General features: G+C 36.8%; 1 protein-coding gene across 2 annotated transcripts in view; it reads right to left on the bottom strand.

Moving 5' to 3' along the window:
- The window catches only part of COG5 (component of oligomeric golgi complex 5), a 185,334-nt gene that overhangs the window by 153,442 nt on the left and 14,102 nt on the right, over positions 1 to 17,790 (bottom strand). The gene's annotated exons all lie outside the window — the stretch shown is intronic.

The following is a 17,790-nucleotide window of genomic DNA, read 5'->3' as shown; positions in this document are numbered from 1 at the left end:
AAATCACAGACAAGAAAATTATTTGGCTGTTACTAAAAGACAACCAACAGAGTCAATCCTGTGCAAAGGCTTAGATTTTTCACAATGAAGGGGCTTAGCTAGACCTCTAGTGGGACACAGGGACCTTTTATACGGAAATTTTTCATTCATACCATCTATCTACATTGATATGATTGTTAACTGCCACAGCTAAAGCAGTAGATAATTTTTCTTGCCCTTGATAACTTTATTATTTTCCAGTGTGTTCAGTTCTGGCCTTGTCACAAACCAATCACCAATACTGCTAGCTACCCTATTCCTGTATTTCCTGGGCAGCCATGGCATACCTTTGTTCTACATCATCTTCTTCAATTTCATCTTAAACCTGCACTGAAGAATGAAGAAGCCTTATGAAGTTATCATAATCCATAGCACTGTAAGCAAGAATTAAGATATTCATCCAAACATAAGTTTGTCAAGTTGTTTGCACCATGCCATGATTAAAAATTTCGTAATTTCAATGAAACAGTGGCGGGGAGGGGGGAACCAAACAAAAAGCTGCAAAATCAATGAGCATGATTTCACTCTTCTTGTTACATAAACTGATCAGTGTGTCACCAGCTACCAGTATATTTAAAATGCTAATTCTCAATAACTATTATCTCATATAAAAAAGCAGAGCATATCCTTGAATATGAGAGCTAGTTTGACTAAAGTATTACATGAAAAATTAGGATTTCTAAAGCACTTTTCGGAAGTTGCATATAAAAAAACAGGTGCAGTTTTAAGGGAACAAAAAGCTCTTTTCTACTACATCGCTAAATTATTAATCATATGTGTTTTGCCAAAACTGGTTTTGTGCTTAAAAAAAATACTTGTAAAGTACCTGAGTTAACTTGGGCTCATGCCTTAGCTTACCAGAACAGAAGACTCAAAATATAATACTACAGCTCCATATTCCACAAACAATAGCCACTTATAATCATCCAAATTCTACCTAGAAACTTTATTATCTGATTGTTAATAACTGATTATGTGAAATTACTGTGTAACATATATTCAAATATATTTTCACTGGCTTTGTTTGTGAAAACTAGCCCAACACTACCTGCATTCAACTGTACCCATTCAGAGCATTTTTTTCATCCAAGTTATCTTTATTTCCTACAAGGGTTGAAATCCTACCTCTTATTTGAGAGGCTGCAGAGAGGAAGTAAAAGCAATAAGCTTTTTTTTAAAATCCCACAACCTCCACATTTACCACTTTAAAAAATCTTTTGGGAATAACTTCTGAAAAGAAATGTACCCAAAATACTTAAACAGAAACTATTATTTTTTCTTTTTTGTGCCCCTTCTTCAATTTCCTTTCAAGCTATCCTCTATATTTTGAACACTAGAAGGAAGAGAAGGTGGCATGTATAGTGTTAATACCATAAGATGATGTCAGTGATTACTAATCTTCCAATAAAGCATTCTTAAATGAAAGATACTACTCATTCATTTACAAAGAAGGAAAGGAGAAATCATAATGAACAGATTAATAAGTCTACATCATGTCCTTATCTGAAAAAAGCATTTAAGAAAAGCTTTCAGACTTGAAAGGCTTTTTGACAACATAACTTTACTTTTTAAAATTAAATAAAGCCTCAAGAATTACACATTGAGTGTTAAAAGCTCATTCATTAGAAAGTCAGATGCAATGAAGCAGCACTTCATAGCAGAGAAAGAGCAGCCTAGGAATCACTCAAAGAGATTAAGCCCAGTTGTAAAGGTTATGTCGATCATAGTCATTGACTGCCTTTACAAACATAAGCAGGTTCATTTTTACATTTACCATTCTTTATCTTCATGAATTTTTTTAAAAAGGGACTTATACTATGTTGCAGTACACTTCGAGGGCTGCAGAAGAAAATTCTGCATACAGCAGGAAGGAATACAAGTAAGAATATGAGCCATCCTACGTACACACAGAAGCCACTATAAAACAGAACCATACATGATCTGTACCACATGACAGATTAAACACAAGACAAAACAAAGAGTAAATTGTGAAGACACACTACATATCCTACAGACGCAAGAGGATTTCAGGCACGATATGAAGGTGTGCGTGCTTGACAGATAGACTAAAACAAAATGCAAAGAGGCAGCATTGCTGAAGAAAAAAGGGCAAATTTATGCCATAGTATTGTACAATAAGAAGCCCACTACATTCTTAAAAATGATCTCACCACAGTGAGTCATTAGTTCAGTTACATTTCACACCACTCAGCCTAAGGCAAGCAGAATTGTACAGGACTCTAAAAATATTAATTCCAGCAAACACATCTCAGAAACACAAGCAAGCACTGCCAATTTCTACACGTTCTCTGTCTCTAAAGTATTAGCTGGTATCTGATTATGTTGTTTTTTAACTGCAAATGCACTTCCATTCAATTTTACCTCATTAGGTTATCCCACACTAAAAATACCAAAATAAGCAGAGTGCAGTGCCAGTTATCTATTAGAATATTCAAGAAGCATACCTTCACACACTAGTACATCACAAACCTGTGAAACAGAAATGTAAATACATAACAAATATCTAGTTTCCAGTAGGCAACAATTTTTATGAATTACAAGGCACTGCTACATGGTCGGAAGTTCTGTTTACTTTATTAGTGCCAGGGGAATAGCAGTCACTTTAGTACTTTCTAAATACATTAAATTTAAAATGTATGCAGTTGGATACACATCAGATCAATTCACGTCTCTTCTTTCATTGTTACATAAATACACACATGTATGTCATACATAATTATTATTTATCCATACACACCAGAAGCTGGGTTTAACATCAGCATCTATTTTATATTTATATGAAGGAGTTTTGGTAAGAGTCCACTGAACTGGACTGACATGCACCGTGTCCCACCACACATAGACTTAAACATCCTATCTTCCCCACCCTTGTTGGTTTTTTTTTGTTTTAAATTAAATAATACATTGAAAGGCTACAGAATTTACCCAGACAGACAGAAAAAATTTTTGATTGTGTTAGCCATTACACATACTATATGGCAGTGCACATAGTACCTCCTTTTAAACACCAATGTATGTGTTAATCATCAAAATTCTTTGATAGTTGAATATTCTAGAATTATGTTTGTTTCCTATGAAGAAAGTTTTAGTTGCCAATTGCCATTAAACTCTTTTGAAAGGAGAGAATACAGCACTCTTTAGCAAAGTTTCAATGCAGTATTAAAAAATCTAGAACACGCTAAATTACTCTTCTGTCATCTGTTGTTCAGAAAAAATACCTCCAACATATAGCTAAGGACAATCAGCTTCTGTCTTAAAATCTTCCAGCCTTGTAAGAGCTGGACTCCTACTTCACACATTCTTCCATAATATCACTGAATGTATTTGTCTTACACCATGAGGAAAGAAGAATCTGACTCTGTAATTACCTTCTTCTTTTTCTACTTCATAGAACACTTGTGCAATTCAGGAAGCAAAATTAAACCCACGGTTTGGGTTTTGTTTTGGTTGGGGAAGGTTAAAAAAAAAAAAATAAAAAAAATAAAACCACATACTAACTGACTAAAAGAAAAATCAAAATCACTCAGAGCCAATAAGCATTAAATAAGAAAGACATGAAGAAGGTGAGGAGTACAGGTCCAGTGGAAAAAGGCAGAAGGAAGTGCTCTAAGGCAGCTATGGCCATCAGGACCACAGACAGGCAGAGGGCAACATGCACTTGCTCTGGAAAGAAGGCTAACCTCATTTTTTAGGTTGTAACAGCCAAAAAAATAACAAGAACTTATCTTTGAATCATTGAGTGTGAGATGTGGTTGTGCCAAAATTGCCGGGGGAGAGGGGAGAACAAGATGAACAGCAACTCCAGAAAAGGCTTTTGATTTAGCAAATAATACACAGAATAACTGACAAACCAAAAGTGTGCATTATGCTACCACCTCTTTTCCTACAAAGTACAAAGTATACACAGAGTACAAGCATTACAAGAAAAGACCTGAAAGTTAAGCATCTGCTCCCAGTGATACTTTTAAAATATGCTATTGAATTTTCCCTTTAGTCAGATAACTTCAGTTCATCTGGATGCTTCGAGTGTGTTTCACGACCACAGTATGTTTTCAGCTACTGCTTCTTTATCTCAATTTAATTATTTTTGTAAAGTAATAAACTGAAAGAGAAATATCATTAGACACCTTTATATTATTTTCTAAAATTACACTTCAGTGATTATTATAAATTGAAGCAAAATCAGAGAAATATCTTCTTGTGTATTTACTTTATAGATGTCTGTATCATCTTTTTTTCCTATTTTACAAAGAAATTCTCACACAATGAAAAGAAACTCACTTGAAATGAAAAAGCAGATTTACAGTGAAAGTTGTGTGGTAGGTACAGAACCTGAAATTATTAAAACGGATTATTTTTTTATAGTTTGAATGATTTTTTTTTTCATTCAAATAATGCATATAAATTGCATATAAGCATTTCTATATCCCCATTCTGATTCCTGACACTGCAGTCAGGCAAGCAGGCAGGCAGGCTGAGAGCACAAAGCTGTTGGCAAACAGAGCACCCTCGTTTCCCTTCCAAGATGGGTTTTTGAAAATATACTTTTGGCTTCTGTTACCCTGATATGATCTCTGACTTCCTACCATATATTGTATCAGTTTAACCTGATACTACATCTAATAAACAAATCAGTGTCACTGCTGAAACAACATTGCTGTAAAATCTGTCAATCTGGGTATGTCAGACTGCTATTAACGCAGCCGTATTAGCACAGTTTTACTTTTAATTGCACCAGGAACTCTCACAATCTGTTGTGAGATTTTACTTCAAATTAAATTCAATTTCAACTCATTTAGTAGGGGGAAAAAAGCACAGTAACCTATTGCTACTCTGCACCACAGTTTTCTTCCAAATTTTATTTCAAGATATTTTTCATAAATTCCTGTCACAAATAGAGAGAAGAAGGGATAAGCAGGAAAAAAAGGACAGCTTCCCACATCAGTAAGTTATTACAAATATCAGTGGTAAGTTGTACACTATGCTGCATTTACAATGGGCTGAAAAAATGCATAAGGCAAAAGAAATGGGAAAGGAACACTATTTGCAATGTATGTATCATCACAAAACAAAAGGTGAGTGTGACCATTGCTGTTGTAAAACACCTTAATAATAATGAGGAAGATTATTCTGCCTGCTAACAGCTCTAATACCTAGTAAGTGAGACCTATCAATGAATGAGAACAAACAAAACAAAAGATGTGAACATCATTGGTTGATGAGAAGCTGAATACAACCCAGAAATGTGAACTTGAAGCCCAGAAAGCCAACTGTATCCTTAGCCTCATAAGCATCAAAAGAATCTGGCCAGCAGAAAGAGGCAGGTGATGCTCCCTTTACTCTCTCTCATGAGATCCCACCTGGGCTGCTGTGTCCAGCTCTGGGGCCCCAACACACAAAACACGTTGACCTGTTGGAGTGAGTCCAGAGGACTGTGGAGACATCTGAGGCCTGGAGCAATGCTCCAGTGAAGACAGGCTGAGAGTTGGGGTTGTTCAGCCTGGAGAAGAGAAGGCTCTCAGGAGATCTTAGAGCACCTCTCCAGTACCAATGGGACCTACAAGAAGGCTTTTTTACAAGAGTATGTCATGACAAGACAAGGGGAAATGGCTTCAAACTGAAAGAGGGCAAGTCTAGACTAGATATTGGGAACTAATTCTTTACTGTGAGGGTAGTGAGGCACTGGAGGGGGTTGCCCAGAGAAGCTGTTGGAACCCCCAACCCTGGAAGTGCTCAAGGCCAGGTTGGATGGGGCTTTGAGCAACCTGGTGTAGTGGAAGGTTATCTAAGCCCATGGCAGGGGGCTGGAACTAGATGGTCTTTAAGATCCCCTTCCAAACTAAACCCTTCTGTGATTCTATGAAGAGAATCTGTGGGTGAAGATTATATTATGGACATATAACCTCATACAGTCAAAATTCTTAAAACGGAGGTATACAGCTCATCTGCACTTGCATTAAACATGGGTGAAGTACAAAAAAGTGCACATGAAGACAAGTTAAATATATCTTTTAAAATATTCATATATTCAGAAGCTTCTAACAAATCTTGCCTCAGTTTTACAGCATACAGTGAAGATTCCAGAGCAGTTTAAATAAAGTAGAATAGAAGTGGGAAATTTTTGATTCAGCCACTGATTTTTTTAATGTCCCAATTTCTTTTCAGTCAAAAGTTTCCACAACTTTAGTTTACAAATCAGGTCTGCTAAAACTGGGCAAGAGGGGCATCTTTGAAATTGTAGACAACCTGCCAGAGAAACAGTATGTTCTCAAAATAATAGTAAGTTCCTTCTTTTAACAAGGTTAGGTTTCCACATTTTTCCCTGAGATTACATGAAAAAAGGTATGAGATCCTGCTGGTTTTCAGCTGAAGAAGGTCTACCTTCAAGATAACAAAGCCAGTAATCATATTTGATGCCTGTGAATAACTGAAGGTTGGACCTGAAAGGTAAACACATAAGACAACTGGACTATTTTATGCTTCAAACAATAACTGAAAAGAGTTGATAAAATGCTTAAACAATATTTGAAAATTATGTGCATGAGTTGGGTGACAAAGAGAAAAAACTATTCCTGTGAAAATAGCCTATTCTTAAAGCTGTTTCCTATGAAGAATGAAATCTTACTCTATACTTCTCATTACTTTGTATTACAGATGGTAACACCTTCACTGATCTTTTAGAGAAGACAGAAACAATAGTTACAGGGATACTGGCTCCCATCCAGCGCCTGAACAAAGATTAGTCTTCAGTCTTCTTTTCATAGCCGTTTGGTTAGACTTTTTTAACTAGAACTGGCTATACTTTAATTAGAAATTAACAGAATAAAGTTGGTTATTATGTTCAAGATTTGAACAAGCAGTATTTACTTGAGGAATTACAGCAAAATTGTGCATATAGTAAAATTTTTCAATTATTTTATACTTCTGAATTTGCCAGGCCTCATTTTCCAGTCCTTAGCTCTTGCCATTTCTTTCCCTCCTTATCCAAGAGCCCTTCTGTGGTCCTTTATTTTCTCCCCATGAATGCACCTCTACAGTCTTAATCTTCAAGAAAAAGAGCCCACTTAATCGCCCACTGTGACATGTATAATTGCATTTATTCACAGGTAACCACAAAACTGTTTTTATCTGTAGAGCACAATTCCCTACACCATTTCCACAAGTACAGATTTGTTTGACATAGCTGCCTGAATGCAAGAACAGAAACAACATTGGTAAAGCAATCCCAGAAAAGACACAGTACAATTCCAAAGCTTTACAGGAGTTTAGCTTTACCTACCCCCGTTCCTCTCTTCCAGCTCACCTGGAATTATCTACTAAGAATGTAGAGCAACTGTGAGGTGAGAAGAATATGGCTTATTTAAATGCCTGCTATGGGGAAAAATAACCTAAGGGAAAGTTTAAGTCATCTAAATTTATGCACATAAACCTATAATGCATCTACACAATTTCTTTAATCAATTCAGTAAGCAAAACACACAAATTTGTTTGACAACACATATTTTCCTTAAAAAGGTAATTGACTATCATTAATTCAGCTTTACAGCCCTAAATTCTTCTTTCAAATGAATTCAACTTGTCTACAATTTTTCTAGAGTAGCTTTGTATCTACTTGACATTGATTTCCAGAAATACCATCTCCTTCTGAATGCTGGAACAACACAAGCTGGACTTTCTCCTTCCCCATTCAGTAAGAAATTACGAACTAATGTCTCTGGGAACTTAGCACTTTTGTGTAACATCCTTGTTAGTATTTGGCATCCTTACTCTATGGAAGAACAAATTACCCTGCCTTCAAAGAGAAAACAATAGCACTTACTGAAAAATCCTCCTGTTTTCCATCTTTATGAACAATCTGCAAACAAGTATATGAATACGTTTATTCCATGATAGGTGTCTTTCTGGTTCCAGTCAGTCACGGATTATTTTGCAGTATTTTAAACTTTTCATATCTATACTCTAAATTTGCAATGCATTCAGTGGTGTTTATACATTGCTTTCCAATTGTAGTTGTTGTCTTTGCTTTGTCACTACATTAGAATAGGCTTTCAAGCCAGGACTACCCTCTTTCTTGATTGCCAAAAAGCCAGTATTTCACAATCTAATATAACCTTCTCAACAAGCTTTCAGCTTTCAAGTTTGGCTAAATACATTTGCCCCACCTACTGAACAGAAGATCCTCTGCAATGGAAAATTAACTCTTTCAAAAATGAAACACTGAACACTGGGTTTATTCTCAGTTCGCCCTATGCATCATAACTTGCCACTCTGGCAGCAAGTGGCTTCCAAATCCAGTAAGTTTGTTTATTATAACAGAACACAAAATAGCATTTCTTGTGTTAGAAATGGGTGATTTTTAAGCACTGGCTGCAGAGGACAAGTAGTCTAGGCTCCCAGCACTGTTCTTCCACACATTTCGGAAACATGTAATGATTCAGTTTTTCTGGTTTAATTCAGCAGGTTGTGAAAGTAACATCTTTTGGGTTTTGTTAGCTGAGTCTCAGATCTATATGCACCTACAGGAACTTCTACTGAAACTTCTCATTCTATTATCCTCAATGAAATTTTCCAAAAATTATTTGCTACCACCATTATTTGATCTTCTAGTAATCATTCTAATCCAATGCTCACTTCTTTCCATGGTCACCTAACAAGTTACCAGTCCATTTCATCAATCTCTATTCTTTCTCATTCTATTGCTGAATCTGATTGTTCAAAAAGAAATAAAAACCACTCTGTTTTCTCAGAGATACAATACTGAAATGTTATTTCTGAATGAACCATGTTCTTCTGTTGAACCACTGGGTTACACACTACTAAATGCTTCAGTCCCAGCAGAAAGACAAAGATCGTTATTACGAACTGCTGCTCAGTGTTATTTCTTTGACCACTAAATAGCTGATTTCACCATTGGCCATAGATAAACAAAACCCAGCTACCCTCAGCCAACATCAGGAAAAATACATGTGATGTTTCTCCATACATTCCCATGGACAAGTTATCATCTACTGAACTCAAACCACCAAGTCTGATCACCTTAGAGATCATTACTCTAGTTCTGGGAGGACTAACCTGCAGTTTACTATTGAACTTCCAAGTATATAAATGCTCAGGGAACAGAGAAAATTATAGCTGCCAATTCCCACCAGAGCCTCAGACAGTGCCTATGCATACTTAGCCAGAAACATAAAACTGCCATCTCCTTGCATAACTTCCACCCAGAGTAGAACACACCACTGGATCCATACTGTTTCAGATGTATCATTCCAGCTGTAAATAGAACTACAGAACTAAATTTTTCCATGTTAGTTGTTTGTGTCACCAACTTAAGAACCCTAGTTCTTCACTGTTTATTTAAATTCTGATGTCTGTTGAAATACAGTAAGAATATAGCCCAAATTTAGAGATGACATCTGTTTTGTTGATATCCCTGCATTCATTTCTTGTTTGAAATGATGTAATTCAACTCGCCTTTCTCTTCATGAACATACACATACAACTTTTGCTTTGTTCATGTAATACATAAGAGATACTGCAAATTATTTTCAAAGTCGTGCCATCTACTCATATGCTCTACAATGTACTGATAATTTACAAGTTGCAAAAAGATAATCTCTCAAAGACTCACTACTAACCTCTGTGTCTCATTGGATCTCTCAGCCAAAAGTACTTCTTTTAAACTTTTTTTTCATCTTTGGTCTGGTCAATTTTTTTTTTTTTAACTAATAAAGGGTTTTTAAAGTCAGTGCACAAAAATTACTAGATTCAAAGGCAGACAGAGCTTGCAGATATCTTTTGGCCTCGATAATTTTTGTATGCCACCTGGAAACAGAAATCCAGAGCTTTTCTTTCTACTTTTAATTATGCAGTTCTACTGAAAAAGTATGACTATCCAGTAACAATACTTTTTCTCAAAACTCAAAGATGTCCTAGGATCTGTACTAATTACACAATCATAACTGCCTCAAAACAATAAAAACCAAAAAAATTCCTGTGAATTTGTATTTACCCTGTGTTTGGCTAGACGCAAGTGTTCGTAACTACAAGCCTGTGTTGCTGGTCCTCTCATATCCTTTCATATCTCCACTCTTATGACACATCTTAGCTAACAGATACAAAAATACTTACTGTTCAAACACTTGAAAAGATCAAAGGGTAAAGCAAAAACAAGGTCCAAACCTTGTTGGAATGCCATCCTTTTGGTGGGGAACAAATATTCCTTTACAGCAAAACAGAAACAAGCTTGGTATAATTCCTTTCTGCTCTACAGGGATACTTTGAGAAGAGAGTAGAAGGAAAATTTTGTAATTAGAGAAACACAATATAAGTACAGTTTTCAGATTTTAAAATTACAGAGTTAAATTCACTAACTGCAAAATAAGCAAACAAAAACTGGGAAAAAAGAACTATGAGACCTAGCTTTTACATTTAAGCCTATTAATGAGAAAAGACAGGATGGTGTAATTGCTAAGAGCTTCTTCCACAACTTCTCCTTCCATCACTCCTTCTATTCTTCATTTCCAACCAGTTCTTCTTTCAAAATTCCGAAGTTCCTCTGTTTCAGCATTAGGTGCCACTACAAACCCCAGGTATATCCTCTAGCTCTCAAAACCCCAGACCATCTCATGTATTACTGTGGTGATCTGTTAACCCATTGCTTTTCCTATTTCACATTGTTCTCCTACTTTTCCCTGCCCTAGCCCTGGCCACTCCCTCAGGCTCTCCCTATTGGCTCCTGTACCCCAACCCCGCCCAGGGACCACCCCTGAGCCCCTGACAAAGCCCCCCTGCACCCGGACCTCGAGGTCTCTCTGCCTCTGGGGATCACTGGGGCAAGGTGTGATTAAAGTCCTCTCAAACCCTCAAGGGAGACCCTCTCGCTTCCTTCACCATCACTGGTTGTAGCGCTGCTGGCTGCCGGAGCAAGATCGCGGGGCCGTCCAAAATGGACTACGGGATGCAACTGGGTCGCATTGCCCTAAGCATCCCCACTGAGCTCTCAGGAAGCTACAGCCTGCTAAGATAAATCTAGCACTACAACATATTAACAAAGCAAACGGAAGACACTGTAGTTACAGTGTAATTGGTAATTTTAAGAAATAATAAGTATTGGCTTAATCTCAAACACTGAACTGAATGTGCTACCAAGGCAAATGCTATTTGTACTCATGTGACTATCCATACACAAAAGTTTAAATCTGTAATAACTTATCAACTGCATTATGGGTGCAGTTATTCTGCTGTCCTGACAATAATTCCTCTCCAAGAAGAAAACACTTTGCGGCAGTACATGACATCCCCCCTCCCCTTCCTTAGTTACTGTTCACTATCATCTCTTTCCCACTGGAGTCCTCTGAACTTTCAGAAGCAAATATACCAAGAGCTGTCAGGCCCTAGATTTTACTCCGTACCTGCTGAAGCCTAGCTAAATGTAATATTGGCCTACAACCAAAACTTCTATACATTAGATCACACAATGATAGTCATAACTGATACTAACAATGACATAGCAACAATCAGATTTAGGGAACAGATGATAAGGACTTTGAAAGAGTAAAGCTTTCCAGAAATACAAGGAACAACAGGTGTGGACATCTGTAACTGAGAAAGAAAAAAGCAAAAGACAGAAAATAGTCTTTGATGGGCCTGGGACACAAGCTTTTATAAATACTCCACCGGCTACAGCAAAAGCAACTTGAACACACCATAATTAACTTCTGACACAGGCTTGCTACCAGGCCATCAGTAACATATCTCTTAGGAACAGGTTAACACCACGACAGAAAGCGGAATACTAAATCCATTTTAAAACATCTGACATACAGCCCTCCGAAAATTTCTATGTACTTGAGACTAAAATTACCAAATACTTAATAATACAACAAAATCAATTTTTTTGAGTGGTTACAGCTAAAACATTAATCTCATCAATACCAGAAATCAACTTAATGCTTACAATGCTTAAAAAAAATATTTTCACAATTCACTCCATATGGCAAACTTGAAACTTGTTTATGGTTGTTTAAAGGAAACTAGGCATCAAAAAATCCCAGAATCACAACTGTATTTGGATTATTTTTGTTGAACTGTATGCATAAAGAAAATTAAATTCCAAACCCTGGTAATTTAAAAGGGTATGTTGAAAAACAAAATTGTAACAGGACTTTTTTCTGGCATCAACTCAAACTTCAGTCTTTTCTCTCATGTCCCTGTAATTATTTAATGTCTTCTACTGAAATGGCTAGAAAAAGAATGCATGCCAGAGATTAGGTAAAACATACAAAATATTTACATAAAATGCTTTGTCTAACATCAGGTTTCCAAGCTAGGAATCCTAGTCACAGCAAAACACAATTTGATGGTAAAATCTGTATGTTCTGTCTGCCTTGCTCAAAAAGGATAAAGAGGTCATATACTATTGGCCTCTTACTAATGAAAAACTGTATTAAGTTTTGAAAGTCAATTTATTACATGCACATTAATTTGGTATTTCACAGTCAACAGTTCAAATTAATGAACTTTTTAGATACTATCAAGATTTTCCTTTATTTCAAAAGTCAATAAGAAAAAAATTGACCTTCCCACCAGAAAGGGGTTTTTTTTGGCCTGGAATACTACAAAGAAAATTTGCACATCAAATTTTTGCAAAATCTTTCATCTTAGAACTTCAGGAAAAACATAAAAAAGCAAAATAAAAAACAACTCAACTGAAAGGAACAAGATGAAATTGAAGAACATGGAGATTACATTCAGCTACAGAAAGGCACAGTATTTTTTAGTCCAGACAATTTCAGTGAAGGTCTGGCAGTGTTACTGCTAACACCACTGGAGACAGAAGAAAAATGTTTTAGCAGAATATTTGCACTTCCTATGGATGCAGATGCACCACCTGAAGCAGTGGCACTAATGCAGATGGCTCTGAGCCAGTAATATAATTCAGTCATTCTCAGCAGGACTAATTACCCCAGAGCAAAGAGTCATGCAATCAAAGCCATGTAATTTCTATTAATCAAATAAGTTCACTTACCCCTACAGAACAATAACTGTGCTACATAGATCTGTGTTATATTATTTTGGAGGACACTAGGTACTGCACAAGGCAGCAAATTGTAAGGCATCTAAGTCCCTAAGCAAAAGCACAATGAAAGCAAATTTTCCCTCCAGTTTGTTGAGTGTTGATTCTTATGAGAAACTGTGCACGGCAGTATTAGTATCACCAAATCTGTCTGCTCTGTGTACTAGCAGTGAAAGACTTCACTGACATGACAGCAACCAAGTCCATCCTCACTTTAACAGCAGTCAATGCAAGATCTGGCTTGGCAATTCTACGCTGTAAATTATTGCTTGGAATAGAAAAAAAATCAAGTTCATCACCGAATAGGATACAGGAAGAAGGCAGCAGTGAAAGAGAGCTGCCACAGTATCCATGGCAGGTGTTCAGACAGTTTACCATTGCAAGTTTAGCAATACTTGTGTACAGATACATAACACATATTGAATGTTACTGCAAAAACTGTAGCAGCTAAAATGAAACAGCTTTTAGACAATAATATTTAACCTGAGGAACAAATATTGCAGTCAGCCAATCTGCAATCACTTCAGAATAAGTCACTGTGTATTAGTTAGATTACTTATGCTATTTTAATACTCAATTAATAAGGTACACCGTGGAAATCATAGGTAAAGTTAATTCCACCTTGCAACAGATATGGCTAACTGGTATAAAATAAACTACTGTGAATACTTACTACTAAAATAGCAAATTAGAACTGTTGTTTCCTGAATACTAACTAGTAGTGCTTAGTATTTTGATGCATACAAAACAATATTCATCACTGATCCCAAATACTAAAAAACTTAAGAGAAATAGAGTAACATCTTTCTTAAAAACAGTTGGACAGCTTGCCTTCTTTCCCAGAAAAGGGGAAAAAAAATTAGATACAGGACACTTCCATTCACATAGTCAGTATTACTTCCTTTTTCCTGCTCACTGCATTCTCCTGGACCAGACTGACATCATAGCTTTTGAGGGTCAGTTTTTGCAGCACTCAAGTAACACAATGAACTGTGTGAAGTTTCGTGAATGTCAGTCACAACCAGAAGAGAAGTAATTCTGTCAGAGGGTTGAGCTGAAGGTCTTTGAGGAGATTTATCTGTTTCATCTGAAGGAATGATAAGAAGAGGCTGAATTGAAGTGATGGCATGAAATTTCCAGTCACACTGTCCTAATAATATTCCAGGAGGTATCTGGGAACAATGCCCAACAAACCAACTTGTAAAGAATATTTTACATCAAGAATTCCAATTAAAAAAATTCCAACTAAAAAAAAAACACACAAAAAACCCAAAAACAAACAAACAAACCAAAGCAAAAAACCAAAACCAAATAAACACACAAACAACCAAACAAAAAATCCCAAAACCAAAAAAAAAAACCAACCAAAAATTGAGGGAGAAGGGGAACATCTCCAAGAGTAACAAAGGATTGGTAGCAGATCACCTTACTGAGTCTCCTACTTCAAGGCAAAACCATCCCTATCTAACTGTCCCTGCTCATTGTAGAGGAGTTGAACTAGATCAGCTTTAAAGATTCCTTCCAACCCAAGCTATTCCATGACTATATGATTTTATTCCTGTTACATGCTCTGTGTAAAACACTTTTAAAAAGGCTTCAAATACTGACTTCATAGCTCCCCTGAAACTACCATTGCTGACAGAACTCTTTCCTAACATTTTAGAAAAAAAATTCCTTTGCCTCATTTCAGGCCTATTACTTCTTGTTTTGGTCACAGTGCATATGAAGAGCCACTTACTCCCTTCTCATCTGAAAAACCTTTGTTTATCTGAAGAACATTATTCTCCCTCTCAGACCCCTCTTCTCCAAACCACAGCCACACACTTCCAGTTCCTCCACCCACTGACCATCCTCTAGACCTTCAGCCATCATTGTTGCTGTACTTAGGACTTTCTCCAATTAACCTAAGTCTTCCTTCAATGAGGGGCCTCAAAAGGGACTTGATACTGTTTGAAGCATGAACAAAAGATTTGTTTCAAGTGCCTTGTACACAACACCCTTCCTTATAAAGATGAGTACAAACTTCATTGCCAACAATGTCACACTGCTACAAAATAAATGAACAAGTGGCTTGCACTCAATTTGTGAGGAACTATCAACTCTCTCTGCAGAACTGTAATCCATACAGTAATTTCTCCTGTTCCCCCTCTTAACTACAACTATTTATTGCGAGGATTTAGCACTTGTCTGAAAGAGAAATAAAATCAGTTCAGCTGAGATGTATCTCCAATTTGCTAAGAATATCCTTCATTCTAACCCTGTTTCCCAACATACTTTCCATTCTTCTCTGCTTGATTATTGGTTGTAAATTTAATAAGGATATATGCCATATTACATCACTCAAATCATTAATGAAAACACAAGCCAGCTACAGAACACGTTTTAACACCACCTCACTTGATATACTGATGGGTAAGTGAACAACAGATGAAGGCTTTTGGGGTACAGCTTACTCTAAACTTTTGAATTCACTGCATGAATGACATTTTCATCTGGATTCTATTGCTGATCCTGCTAGCGTGACACGGTGTCAAGAGCCCTATTTAAATCAATGGTGTCAAGAGCCCTATTTAAATCAAACTACAAGACAGTCATTGATCTCTCTAGTCCCAAGGCCTGTTATGCTGCCAACAAAGAAAATACGGTTGGTTAAACAGGATTCATTCTTGATAAATCTGTGTGTCCTACTATTTAATAGCACTTTTATATAGACTCCAACAAATAGTTTATTTGTTCTGGAGTTCCTTTGCTTAAGGAAGTCAAGTTAGTTTGAATTGTCTAAAATAGATTGCAGTAAGTTCTATTTTCAATAAAACAAGCTCTCCATTAGATTCGGGAATCTAATCTCTCCCCCCAGAATTCACGAAGATAACCACTAAAAACAATGAGATTACTCTGAAAAGCATCTAAGATACATTAAGATGGATATACATATTGTTCATATTTGTATTTATGAATATAATAAATCTTTATATACATACACATGCTATTATATACATGTGTATATACATACACATGCTATATATATGTACACAAAGGAACATGCTCTCTTTTCTACTAAATAGGCCCATTAGCAGTAGAGAACAAGAAGGAAAACAGTACTTTCTAGGCATATAATATTTGGGATTATAATATTGCTCTAATTAATGATATTTTCAAAGCTAGGGGAAACACAGACCATGTTGTCTCCCTACATCAAGCACTATTTTGTATTAGTGCATGACACAAAGTGGGTGATGAGCTGCAGTACCATAGATAACTCACAGTCTTTACAACAGTGTTCCCTTTCAGTGGAAACTTCAGGGTACTACATGTAGCAGCAATACTAGAAAAGTGCACTGAAACAGAGAAACCTGAATAGTGGAAAGACAAGGTCCCACAATGCAAACCACATTAAGAGAGGCAGATAAGAAGTAATTTTCCTCATTCCATTGCCTCTAATTTCTACTCTAACTGACGTATCAGCTTTATCCAGGCTTTTTTGCTTTTTTAATCATGTATGATCCATATTGTTTACCCTAGAAAAGTGCTAAGTCAAATTTATTTCTAGTCTCCAGAAGAATTTTTCATGTCCAAGACTACTGTCACCATTGTGCGGATGTCACTAGTTCTGGGGTACACTTTAGAAGACCAGACTACCACCCCCTACATTATACCAGCTACAAAGAGGCCTTCCAGGCACAGCCAAATAACTTTTTTCAAATTGTATTTCACCTAGTATCATGCATTCCCTAACTAATTTCAATTTTCTCCAGCCCAGCAACACTTCTTCACAAGCTATTTTCTTTGAATTTCCTTAAATCTTGTATTGTGATGTTAAACCTAAAAAACTGGCCCAGGTAACCTTTGCTCCCTCTTTATAAAGGATTTTGCTGGTTTTAGCAAGGATAGAGTTAATTTTCTTCATAGTAGCTGATATGGGCTGTGTTTTGGATTTGTGTGGGAAATAGTGGTGATAGCACAGAAATGTTTTCGTTATTGCTGAGCATGACTTAGACAGAGTCAAGTCCTTTTCTGCCTCTCACCCTACTGCACCAGTGAGGATGCTGCGAGTGCACAAGGAGCTGGGAGGGGACGCAGCCAGGTCAGCTGAGCCCAAGTGATCCAAGGGATATTCCATCCCATACAGTGTCATGCTCAGCATATGAAGCTGGGGGAAGAGGGAGGAAGAGGGGGACATTCAGAGTGATGGTGTCTGTGTCCCCGTGTGACAGAGCCCTGCTTTCCTGGGTATGGCTGAACACCTGCCTGCCCATGAGAAGTGGTGAATTAATTCCTTGTTTTGCTCTTCTTGCATGCCTGGCTTTTGCTTTACTCATTAACCTGCCTTTATATCAACCCATGGGTTTTCTCACTTTACCCTTCCCCCACCCCACCTCCACTCAAGGATGAACAAGCAAGAGGCTGCATGGGCTTGGCTGCTGGCTGGGGTTAAACCACAACAGGAGCACAATGCATACATAGGGTTTTCTCCATTTTAGCTAGACCTCAATAACTGACAATATTTTGTTACTTCTTTAGAACTATTTAGCTTTAAAGTAAGGTCATAGTTCTATCTTTGCCCATTCTCTCTTAAGTAACATGGAAGACAATGTTTTCCTGGAACAACTTCTATATATGGAAGATACCTGACACTGTATTTTAATAGATCCCTT

This window comes from Corvus moneduloides, chromosome 4, assembly GCF_009650955.1.
Source record: "Corvus moneduloides isolate bCorMon1 chromosome 4, bCorMon1.pri, whole genome shotgun sequence".
Lineage (NCBI taxonomy): Eukaryota > Metazoa > Chordata > Aves > Passeriformes > Corvidae > Corvus > Corvus moneduloides.
Note: the sequence above shows the minus strand (reverse complement) of the source record. Positions and strands in the feature narration are given on the sequence as shown.